The sequence below is a fragment of the Nicotiana sylvestris genome, chromosome 8 (genome assembly GCF_000393655.2).
Source record: "Nicotiana sylvestris chromosome 8, ASM39365v2, whole genome shotgun sequence".
NCBI lineage: Eukaryota > Viridiplantae > Streptophyta > Magnoliopsida > Solanales > Solanaceae > Nicotiana > Nicotiana sylvestris.
This window is the reverse complement of record NC_091064.1, coordinates 35,027,132-35,037,603: the sequence shown is the minus strand read 5'-3', so window position 1 is coordinate 35,037,603 and position 10,472 is coordinate 35,027,132.

Sequence of the window (10,472 nt, the reverse complement as noted above, 5' to 3'; positions counted from 1 at the left end):
CTTGAGGGTACTGCGGTCCAAAGCCCTGTGCGGACCGCCCGAAATGGACCGCGACCGCACAGGCCTCCACTGCGCACCGCACAAAGGCGACCGCGGACCGCACTGGCCCCCTTCCGCGGTCGCGCACGTTTTTGTGCGGACTGCACTGGCGGGTTCAGAGACCTGCAACTTCTCTGAACCTGCCACAACTGTGTTTTTTTAGGCCTAAGGCATCTCGGAACCTACCCGAAACTAACCCGAGCCCTCGGAACTCCAAACCAAGTATACACAAAATCCTCAAAACATCCTACGGACTTATTCGTGCAATCAAATCGTCAAAATAACATAATGAACATCAAATTAAATCTCGAGATCAATGAAATTTTTCTCAAAACTTCTTTAAACATCAACTTTGCGATTTAAGTCTGAATCACGTCATATGACATCCGTTTTTCACCAAATTCCACAGAAATGCCTTAAATCATATATGAGACCTGTACCGGACGCCGGAACCAAAATATGGGCCTGATACCATCATGTTCTAAGCAAATTTCATTTCAATTTCCTTTAACAATTTCAGAAAATAATTTTCTTTAAAAATTCATTTCTCGGGCTTGGGACCTCGGAATTCGATTTCGGGTACATGCCCAAGTCCCATATTTTCCTACGGACCCTCCGGGATCGTCAAATCACGGTCCGGGTCCGTTTACCAAATACGTTAACCGAAGTCAAATTAGCTCATTTTGTAATCAAAACTTATCATTCTTCACAGATTTTCATATTTAAGCTTTCCGACTACGCGCCCGGACCGCACATGCAAATCAAGGAGACTCTAAACAAGGTTTTCAAGGCCTCGGGGACACCGAATTCAATTAAAAGGTCATCACACTTAGAAACGATGGATAACAATCTTTTCTTATTTCTTCTTTGAAGAATGGCGGTTAACCATCTAATTTATTTTTTTTGCTAGTTATTTGCGGTATAAAACATAATAATATATCTAAATTAACATATTCATGAAACAGATGAAATAAATCCTTTTCCTTTACAAAGATGAAGTGCAGATCCCTATACCGCTAGATGAAGTCGGTATTTAAAAATTTTGGGTTCGAAATTTTAGTATTTTTATGTTATTAAATTTTAAAATTAATAATTAAAATATATTCAATGAATTAAAGTATTGAGTTTAATCGACACAATACTAAATATCACTGCTGCCGCATTAACCATTTTAATGATTTTACGCCTAATCAATGCCCCACATTACCCATCAACGGTCTTGGCATCAACCACAAGTCATTTTCGTACACTTTTCAATTAATATTTTCTTTGTGGAAGCGATCCATTGGACGGAGAACATAAATAACCATAACTTCTCAATGCAATGTTAAATTGAAATAATAACCTGAAACCAATCATGCATAATATTCGTTGTAGTTAAAAGAAAACATAACACAAGAAAAGTCATTTATTATTTTTTGGACCGTTATTTATCACTGATTATTGCAGTCTGGTGTTACCACCTACTATTAGTGTAAAGGTTTTGAGTTTTTGTGATGTATTATTATAGATGTTAATCCGAAAGTTATTTCTTTGATTTAATTATTATGGTATGAAAATATCAAAAGTGTTAATTACCAAATACTCACCCCCTCTCATGTTAACAGTCGTGGTTACTAAAAATAGTTGTCTCAAATTATTTGTCGTTTTAAAAATTCAAGACAAAATTGATTATTTTTTTCATTTTTACCCTTAGTAATAATTGTTCTTGAAGATGGAGATAACACATAAATAGAATAAATATTCAATGAAGAGAGATTATATATCTTATGACATGATAAGGGTAGAATAGCCCAATTTCTTTCCTAATTAATATTTCTTAAGGGGCGTGTAAAAGAGAAACACGATACATAATATGAGACGGAGGGAGTACTTTATATGTTCATTGACATTTTTTATTTAAAAATGTTCTAAAAGATTTGACCTATACTACTTATACAATTTTCAGAAATTCAAATTACTTTAACTTTAAATTTTAAGGTGATATTTTTTTCTATCAAACTTTAAACTAATACATCAAAAAAATTTAACGTTAAACTCTCAAATATTGTTATTTAATATATAGACGCGAAGAGAGTAATCGCTTTATACCACCTGGGGTGTGACAGGGTGAAATGTATTGGTTCTCTTCAGGCTTAATAATAGATTTGAGGTTCAAGCTTAGGCTTGGAGAAAGTGCAGTAACACTTCTTTTTTAATGATTCATACTCGGAGCAAATACAAATTAATCGAGACAGTGAATTTTATTTAAATGCCATATGATTATAAAAAAAATCTAATTCGGAAGAGTTTTTAATGTCTTATGACGAATGACTCCTCTAGGGATTTGTATGTGTTTGTTTTTCTCTTTTCAGAATGTCTCCTTTTTCGGATAAATAGTTGGATATTCTATCTTAAAGAGGTGATGACGATAGCTTGGATAGTGAGGTAAAGCTTCTTTTATCGTCTACAATTTTGAGATCACGGAAACCTTAGAGTTAGGAAAATAACCAGATATGGAAGATTGGCAAATTTGCACTAGCATTATCGATCTATTATGTATCACAATTTTATATAAAAATGATGTATTTAAAACTTTACTTTCTATCCTAAATAATATTTACCTTGTATTATTTTCAAGCACTGATACTTTATTATATATAATAAAATACATATTGTTTTTTAGAAAACTATTATTTCTGTACATATATAAAAAATAATTATGAAGCATATATTATTGGTCATAATGCCTCTTATTAAAAGGTGTCTCCGCCTCTAACTGCTTGTTTGGATGGTTGTTACGTATCGTTTCATAATGTATCGTATCGTATTGTATTGTATTGTACTGTATCGTTTGATAAATACAATATTTGGATAGATTGTGTCGTTTGTCATCGTTTCATGATACCACGCACCAGCAATATGAAGAATAAACTTGCAATATTATAAAGAAAAACTATGATACATGGTAAAATTAATATATAAAAAGGTATGGTAAATGATAAAATAAAATTATTTAATAATAATGAAGGGTGAGATTGAGAGAAAAAGACAAGGTAACGATGCAACCACACCAAATCGATCGTTACATAAAGTGGCACATTTCATCGTTACGTAACAACGGATTTAATGATACGATACAATAAAATATAAGTAACAATCACAACAAACATCGTATTTAACATAACAATACGATACAATACAATGGGTAACAACCATCCAAACAAGTTGTAAGTAAACTAAAAGAGGGGGAGTAGTGACTATTCCCCTTTATTAAATCCAATAACACTCCTTTAAAAAGAAATTAAAAATGAAGCAAACTACGTGGCATTTAACCAAATAGTAAAGTATATTTAGAGAACCTCTACTGTCTGATAATTTTTAACTACAAAAAATTGAAAAGCTATAAACCTAAACAGAATACTTTTAATATTGAAGATTCAAATAACTAATTTCATTTAAATTAGAATTGAGAATTGTTATTATTGTTGTATTGCTATTTTATTTGAATGTCACACGATTAGTTACCTTCATTGTATGTCTTGTGTTTTGTATGTCTTCCGTGTTGGGATTGTTACGCAAAGAGCCAGCCAGATTTAATTATGTTATATATATATATATATATATATATATATATATATATATATATATACTCTTATGTATACTAATTTTAAAACTTATTTACCCTCACTATTGAAGTTTTAATTTAATTACAAGCTCATATACAAATTACCAATTTTATACAAAATAATGTATTCTACTCTAATCTTTCATACTTTCTCTCCTTCCTCCACCCCAAAACTAAAAATATAAATTAACAGAAGAATTTTTGGCCTGTTTCTCCTCAACTTCAGCCACACCTTTACGAGAACAAAGAGATTTGGCATCAAGCAATTCTATTATGTTTTCTCTTTCTTTTAATTTTCTGTCTTTTTTTTTCTATTTTAAACAAGAATACAAATTAACACTTTTGAACAAGGGAAGATCATTAATTTCTTTTAGCTTTATAGAATCAATAAACAAAATAATATTAATCAGAAGCGAGTAGATTGAATTGGAAACTATGTTCCATTAGAAAACTTAGAAGCTTTGAATTTCGAAAATCGAAATTTACAAAATTATCTTTTGTTTTGGATTGGGTGTTATTACAAATTATTGGGAATATCCTTTGGAGTTTATATCTCAATTTTGAGAGAATTTGGTGAAGATTCGAGGTGGTTTTTGTTGAAATTTTAGATTGAAACTCGAAAAAGAAGACATAAACAAACTGTATGTATTTTGTATGTCGAGATTACAAATGGTATACAAGATATTCAATAAAATGGTATTCAAGATATCTACAACTCACATAACTGTATATAAGTTGTATATAAATTGTATTACATGTAAATTATAGTTTTTGATCGCATTCTATACAAAAAATATGTATTTAAGTTGTTGTTTGACCAAAAGATATTGAAACCTTTTTTATTAAATCAATTAAGAAAGTTAATGGCGTAAATCTCAGCCAAGTATAATAAGATCTAGCTTGAAGGGTGCTAAAGATGAGCAAGATGAACAATATTTCTCTGTATCTCAGAGAAGAACAACCAATTATAAATATGATTGCTTTGAATATAGAGAGACTTTGCAATAGATATTCAGCTTCAAGTAAAAGTCATATATCAATCGTAGAATCGTCCCCCTTTACAGAATGTTTGATCCCATTTTATAGGGGACAATCTCCCTTCTTAATCTCAAAAGAAAAGTACAACTTAAAGAATATTCCAAAAGCATATTCCTATTATTTCGTATCATGCTAACATAACTACAAACGTCGTGCGTTCGCTAGCCACTGTCGATCATCGTTCGTCACGACGATCCTTAAGAAGCGACATTGCAGGGACCTCGCTCTCTGATACACTTGGTTTCGGTCGTGGTCGTCCAAATTTCAACCAATACAGTTAGTCCCTCTGCTTGTCGAGGTTGCAGCTTGGGGCGTCCTTGATAAGCGGGCGTCATCCACGCATATGAAGAAATTTGATCTGCAAACCATGTCGGTTTCGGTTGATGACGGAAAAATGAATCATTTCGCCATACCTTGGGCGGTGTGTGCTATCTCTGGAGTGACGTCACTTCTACGTGCGTCATCATGGTGTGTCTTCCCGAGGGACAACATGATAGCATGTCGCTTCGGTTTCGCTACCACAGGAAGTCTTTTCACTTCGATTCTGGCGCCACCCAACCCTATAAATAGGGGAAGGGTTAGTGTTTTCAAAAGTATTTGGCCATTTCTCTTCCGATCATTTCCTTTCACATTTCTAGCTTTGCTTTTGCGTTTTTCTTCATCTCCTTTTTCTCGTTCATTGTTCTTGGTTTTTCTTTTTATATTAGCACATCTACCTTCATAGACATGCCTAGAACACACCATTCATGTGAGGGGGTTTCTGACGCCACCCCCCTATCTATAGCGCCCCCTCCCGGTGGCGAGGACTTGAAGATGGAGGAAGGGGATAGCCTTCCCACCGTGGATGAGCTACTGCTGAGACACCCTATGTCTCGAAGTGACTTTCTCAAAGACTCTCCTCGTACTCCCGTCCCAGTATTCTCTGAAACTGAGCAAGTCCACATCAATTCCCTCCATGTAAAATATAACATTCCTGCTCATATTGAAATGGTTCAAGCGGGAAGAGACTTCGTAGAAGTCCATATACCGGGGTATTGTGCTTTTGATGAGTACCCCTTTGTGATTGGTCACTCATTCCCCCTTCTCCCGTTAGCGGAAGAGTTCTGTCGATTTTATCAGGTTTGCCCGGTGCAACTTTCCCCGTACACGCTCAAAATACTCCTGTTGTTGATAAAGCATGTAGAGTTGGCGGGGTGTGAAGTTATCGTTCACCACCTCCTACATTTGTTTTCACCCAGCTTTCACAGGGGTACTATGGTGCATCTGAGGCCCCGTGTGAAAAAGGGCTAGTGGTCGGAACTGATGATCAGTCAAGCCGCAAATTCTGGCATAAATACTTCTTCGTCAGAACTGAACACATCGTATCCAACCCCGCTAGATTTCTTGAGTGGTGGAATGAGAATCGTAAGTGCCACCACTTGTTTACTCTTTCTTTTTTCTTCATTCTCCTTAGTGTTTATTTGTGGTTTTCTTTCGCAGCTATGGGGCATCCACCCCATCCTATTGCGGCCATAAGGGATTGGGTAGCCCATCTTCTTCCCCATGCAGTAGAGACTCGAGACTGGCCCGCTTTTGTGAAACGCTTTGGGCCGAAAGTTTCATCTGGTGAGCGTCTTCCTCTATATCATTCTTTGTCTATATATCATTGTCTATTGATACTAATCGTTATGACGATAGGTCGTTGAGCTTCTAGGAGGGGGGCCCAGTCCCTGCATTTCGTAAGGTCGACGCCTCCGCAGGGATGCAATTCTCTTTGGGTGAGTCCGCCCGAGAGGGTCATGCCCAGTCGTTACAGGCGAGGGACTCCTCTCGAGACATGGTTGTAAGGGAGGAGATCCCTTCTTTACCAGTTCAACATCCCGTGGATGAGTCCTCTAATGGGGATGAGTCTTCGTTGAGGAAGAAGAGGAGGACGGAGCTTAGGAAGAGCGTGGTCATTGAGACCCGCAAGAGTAGGACGGGTACATCGGAGACAGCACCGGTACCCACATTTGTGGCCGACGCTATTTCGGCGGAGAGATCTCCCCAAACATAAGGGGTTTATCAAGGAGGGGGGTCTGCGCGTTCTGCCGAGGGCGATGTATCATCTACTGTTGGGGGGTGCGCACCTAGGGCAACGGTTAGGGTTCAGACATCGACCTAGAGGATGTTCACGAGTTTGCATAGCGTCATACTCATGTGGAGGTCAGAATGGAGGGTTCTAATCGACACATAGTCATTCCTAGAAATTATGACTTATTGTCAGACTCTGATCAGGTGGCATCTATTTTTACCCCTTTGTGTGCTGCCCCTGAGAGTGAGGCACTTAAAGCGATGAGTGATGCGGAGTTGTCTCGTAGCGTTTCTTGCATGGCTCTACGGGTAAATGTTTTTCTTTTTATTTTGTCGTTGGATCCGTGTCACTAATTTTGGCCCATTTGCTCTAACTTTTACTTCTCGTGATAGACCCTTATCATGGAGATCGAGCGTGAGCGCCGGGAAAGGAGGAGAACGATCCTCTATGGAAAGATGTTTTCCAATTATCAAAAATATTGCACCAAGCATCGTACGATGGTCGACATCTACAATCAAGATCGTGATTTCCAATGCTCCGTGAAGGGCTCAATCAGAGGGAGGATTAATTGGCGCGTAAGGTCGAGGAGCTAAAGGAATGAGATGCCTTGTGAGGGACGTTGCCCGTAACAGTGAACTTGGGGAAGCCCTTAGAGCCAAGGAAGATGAGCTTGAGCTAAGTAGGGGAGTAATTTCTGAAAATGCCGATCTTCAAGCAAAGGTAGCCAGTTTGGTTGCCGAACTGGACATGAAGACAACTGAGGTCGACGAGCTTAAGGGTGAATTGAGTATGAATGCTGATAAATTGGCCCATGCTGAGAGGGGGAGGGCGGGGTCCATTTCTAAGGTGGCGGTTTCAGAGGACGCTCTCCGTGTTTGTAGTTTAGAGTGGACTAAGGAGATGGAGGCGTCTGCGCTTAGGGCGACAGAACTTGAGGGGCGTATTCAAGGGTTGGAGGCGGAACTGTCCGCTTTGAACAAGCAAGTGGATTCTTTAAAAGCGGAGGACGTACGACGACAGTCGTAGCCTTCTACATCTTATGCCCCAACTAATCCTGTCGTGCCTCGACATTTGTATGAGTTGTGGGTTCAAGCCAAGGCTCGGCTCTATGTGTACAAAGCCCTTCATGTTGATGGGAGGGCATCTGAAGTGGAACTTTGGGATGTACGTACTAGGGCTCGTGCGGCTCATGAGGCATGTGGGTACGATCCTCTCTTGCCCGATGGAGATGATATTAATTCTGATGATGCGAACAGTCTTGCCTCCGACTCTTAGTACAAAGACGCATATGCCACCGAAAATGATGTGTAGTGTTTGTTTTGTGCTTTTTGCTTCGCGATTTTTGTAAGGGTATTTTTGAACCCTTTGTAAGGATCAATATTTGTAATATATTTGCTTTAAATTAAGGTTGTTTTGGGCGTTCACCTCTAAGTTGTTTTCTTTATTTGGTTTGTTTGACGACGGTTTTGCCGCAATCATGTCGCTCTGGAGCTTGGTTGAAATGCTAAACATATTGTGTTTAGTTGAACTATGTTTGTTAGCAACGGCCTTGGCTGTAGGGATATTGCTTTCGAGCTGGCGCCGAAGTAGTATCCCATCGTGGTTTGAGTGATGTCGAACCCACTTTTTGTCAATCGCCTTAGCCATGGGGATGTTACTTTCGAGCTGGCACCGAAGTAATGTTCCATCGTGGTTCGAATGATGTCGAACCCATTCTTTTGTCGATGCCTTAGCCATTGGGATGTTACTTTTGAGCTAGTGTCGAAGTAATATTCCGTCGTGGTTCGAATGATGTCGAACCCATTCTTTTGTCGATGGCCTTAGCCATTGGGATGCTACTTTCAAGCTGGCGCCGAAGTAATATCCCGTCGTGGTTCGAATGATGTCGAACCCACTCTTTTGTCGATGGCCTTAGCCATTGGGATGTTACTTTCGAGTTGGCGCCGAAGTAATATCCCGTCGTGGTTCAAATGATGTCGAACCCATTCTTTTGTCGATGGCCTTAGCCATTGGGATGTTACTTTCGAGCTGACGCCGAAGTAATATCTCGTCGTGGTTCGAATGATATCAAACCCATTCTTTTGTCGATGGCCTTAGCCATTGGGATGTTGCAGGTGTCGATTTTATTCATGCATTGGAGACGCGTGTTGATTTCATGTACATAATGGAGTGATTTTATTCATATGTTGGGGATACATGTCGATTTTGTACATATACTGGAGATTCCTTATATCTAGTCCCTTCATGGTTCGGCCAGGAGATGTAGTCAGCAGGGGGGGCAATGAACAATACCTCACACGTTGAGGCGCCCTCCTCGTCGCCTCATTAAAAACCTCCCCGAGAAAACCCGATTGGGACAAAACCCGAGTGAGGGAAAAAGAGTAAGACTTGGGCGGCGTCTCTTTTCAGAAGTGGAAGTATTTCAGGTGGGCGACATTCTAGTTATTTTGTAGCAGTTTTCCTTCCATTGTTTCTAGTTGATTTGCTTGCTGCTGCTGTGATTTTATATGGCACATCCCAGTTTGTTCCTAATTTCCCTTCATTCAGGTTTTTCGCTGCTTGTATTTTGGCTTTTAGTACGTATTCCCCGACTTTGAGTGGTCGTATTTTGGCCTTCTTGTTATAATATTTTTCTGCTTGTTGTTTTTGGGCCACCATTCTTGCGTGTGTCATATCCCTTCATTTTTCGACCTCATCTAGGTCTTGTAACCTGCTCTCATCGTTGCTTGATCCACTCTCATTTGAGTATCACAGGCTGGGTTCCTCGACCTCAACAAGTATGACTGCATCGGTGTCATAGACTAGTGAATATGGCATCTCACCTATGCTGGTCTTCGGCGTTGTGTGGTAGGCCCATAGCACCTCCGGTAGCAGTTTTGGCCTTAGCCCTTTGGCATCTTCAAGCTTTTTCTTTAGTATGTTTAATATTGTTTTATTGGAGGATTCCACTTGGCCATTACCAACGGAATGATATGGTGTGGAGAATATCCGCTTGTTGTGCCATTTCTCAAAGAATTCAGTCATCTTCTTCCCGATGAATTGGGGTTCGTTGTCGCAACTGATTTCTTTGGGAATGCCGAAGCAGCATATGATGATTTTAGTTGCTACCGCCAGTTTGGCGAGACCATCCGCTTCGATGTTTTGCGCTTGGGGAATTTGGTCGAATCGGCATTCCTCGAATTCTGGCAGCAGTTTGTGGATTTTGGTCTGGTATTTCTGCAACCTTTGTTCCTTAATCTGGAAAGTCCCAGTGACTTGATTTACAACGAGCTGCGAGTCACAGCGGAGGATGATCCGCCAAGCACCATACTTGAGAGCCAACTTTAATCCTGTAATTACGGCCTCATTATTAGTCATTTCGGGGCATCGTATAGATTGGTGAATCACTTCGCCCGTCGAGACTTCGAGTACGAGTCCTAGTCCCGATCCCGAGGCGTTGGATGCACCGTCAGTGTAGAGGACCCAGAGGTCAGATCAGTCATGTGAAGTGCGAAGTGCTTCTTATTCGACTTCGGGCAATATTTCTGCACTGAAGTCGGCGACAAAGTCGGCGAGTACTTGCGACTTTGCCGTGGTTTGTGGTTGATATGTTATATAATTCTCACTTAATTCTATGGCCCACTTGGACAACCTTCCTGATAGCTCGGGTTTGTGTAGGATACTCCTGAGGGGAAAGGTTGTTACTACCTTTATGGGGTGACATTGGAAATACGGTCTAAGTTTTTGTGAAGCTAT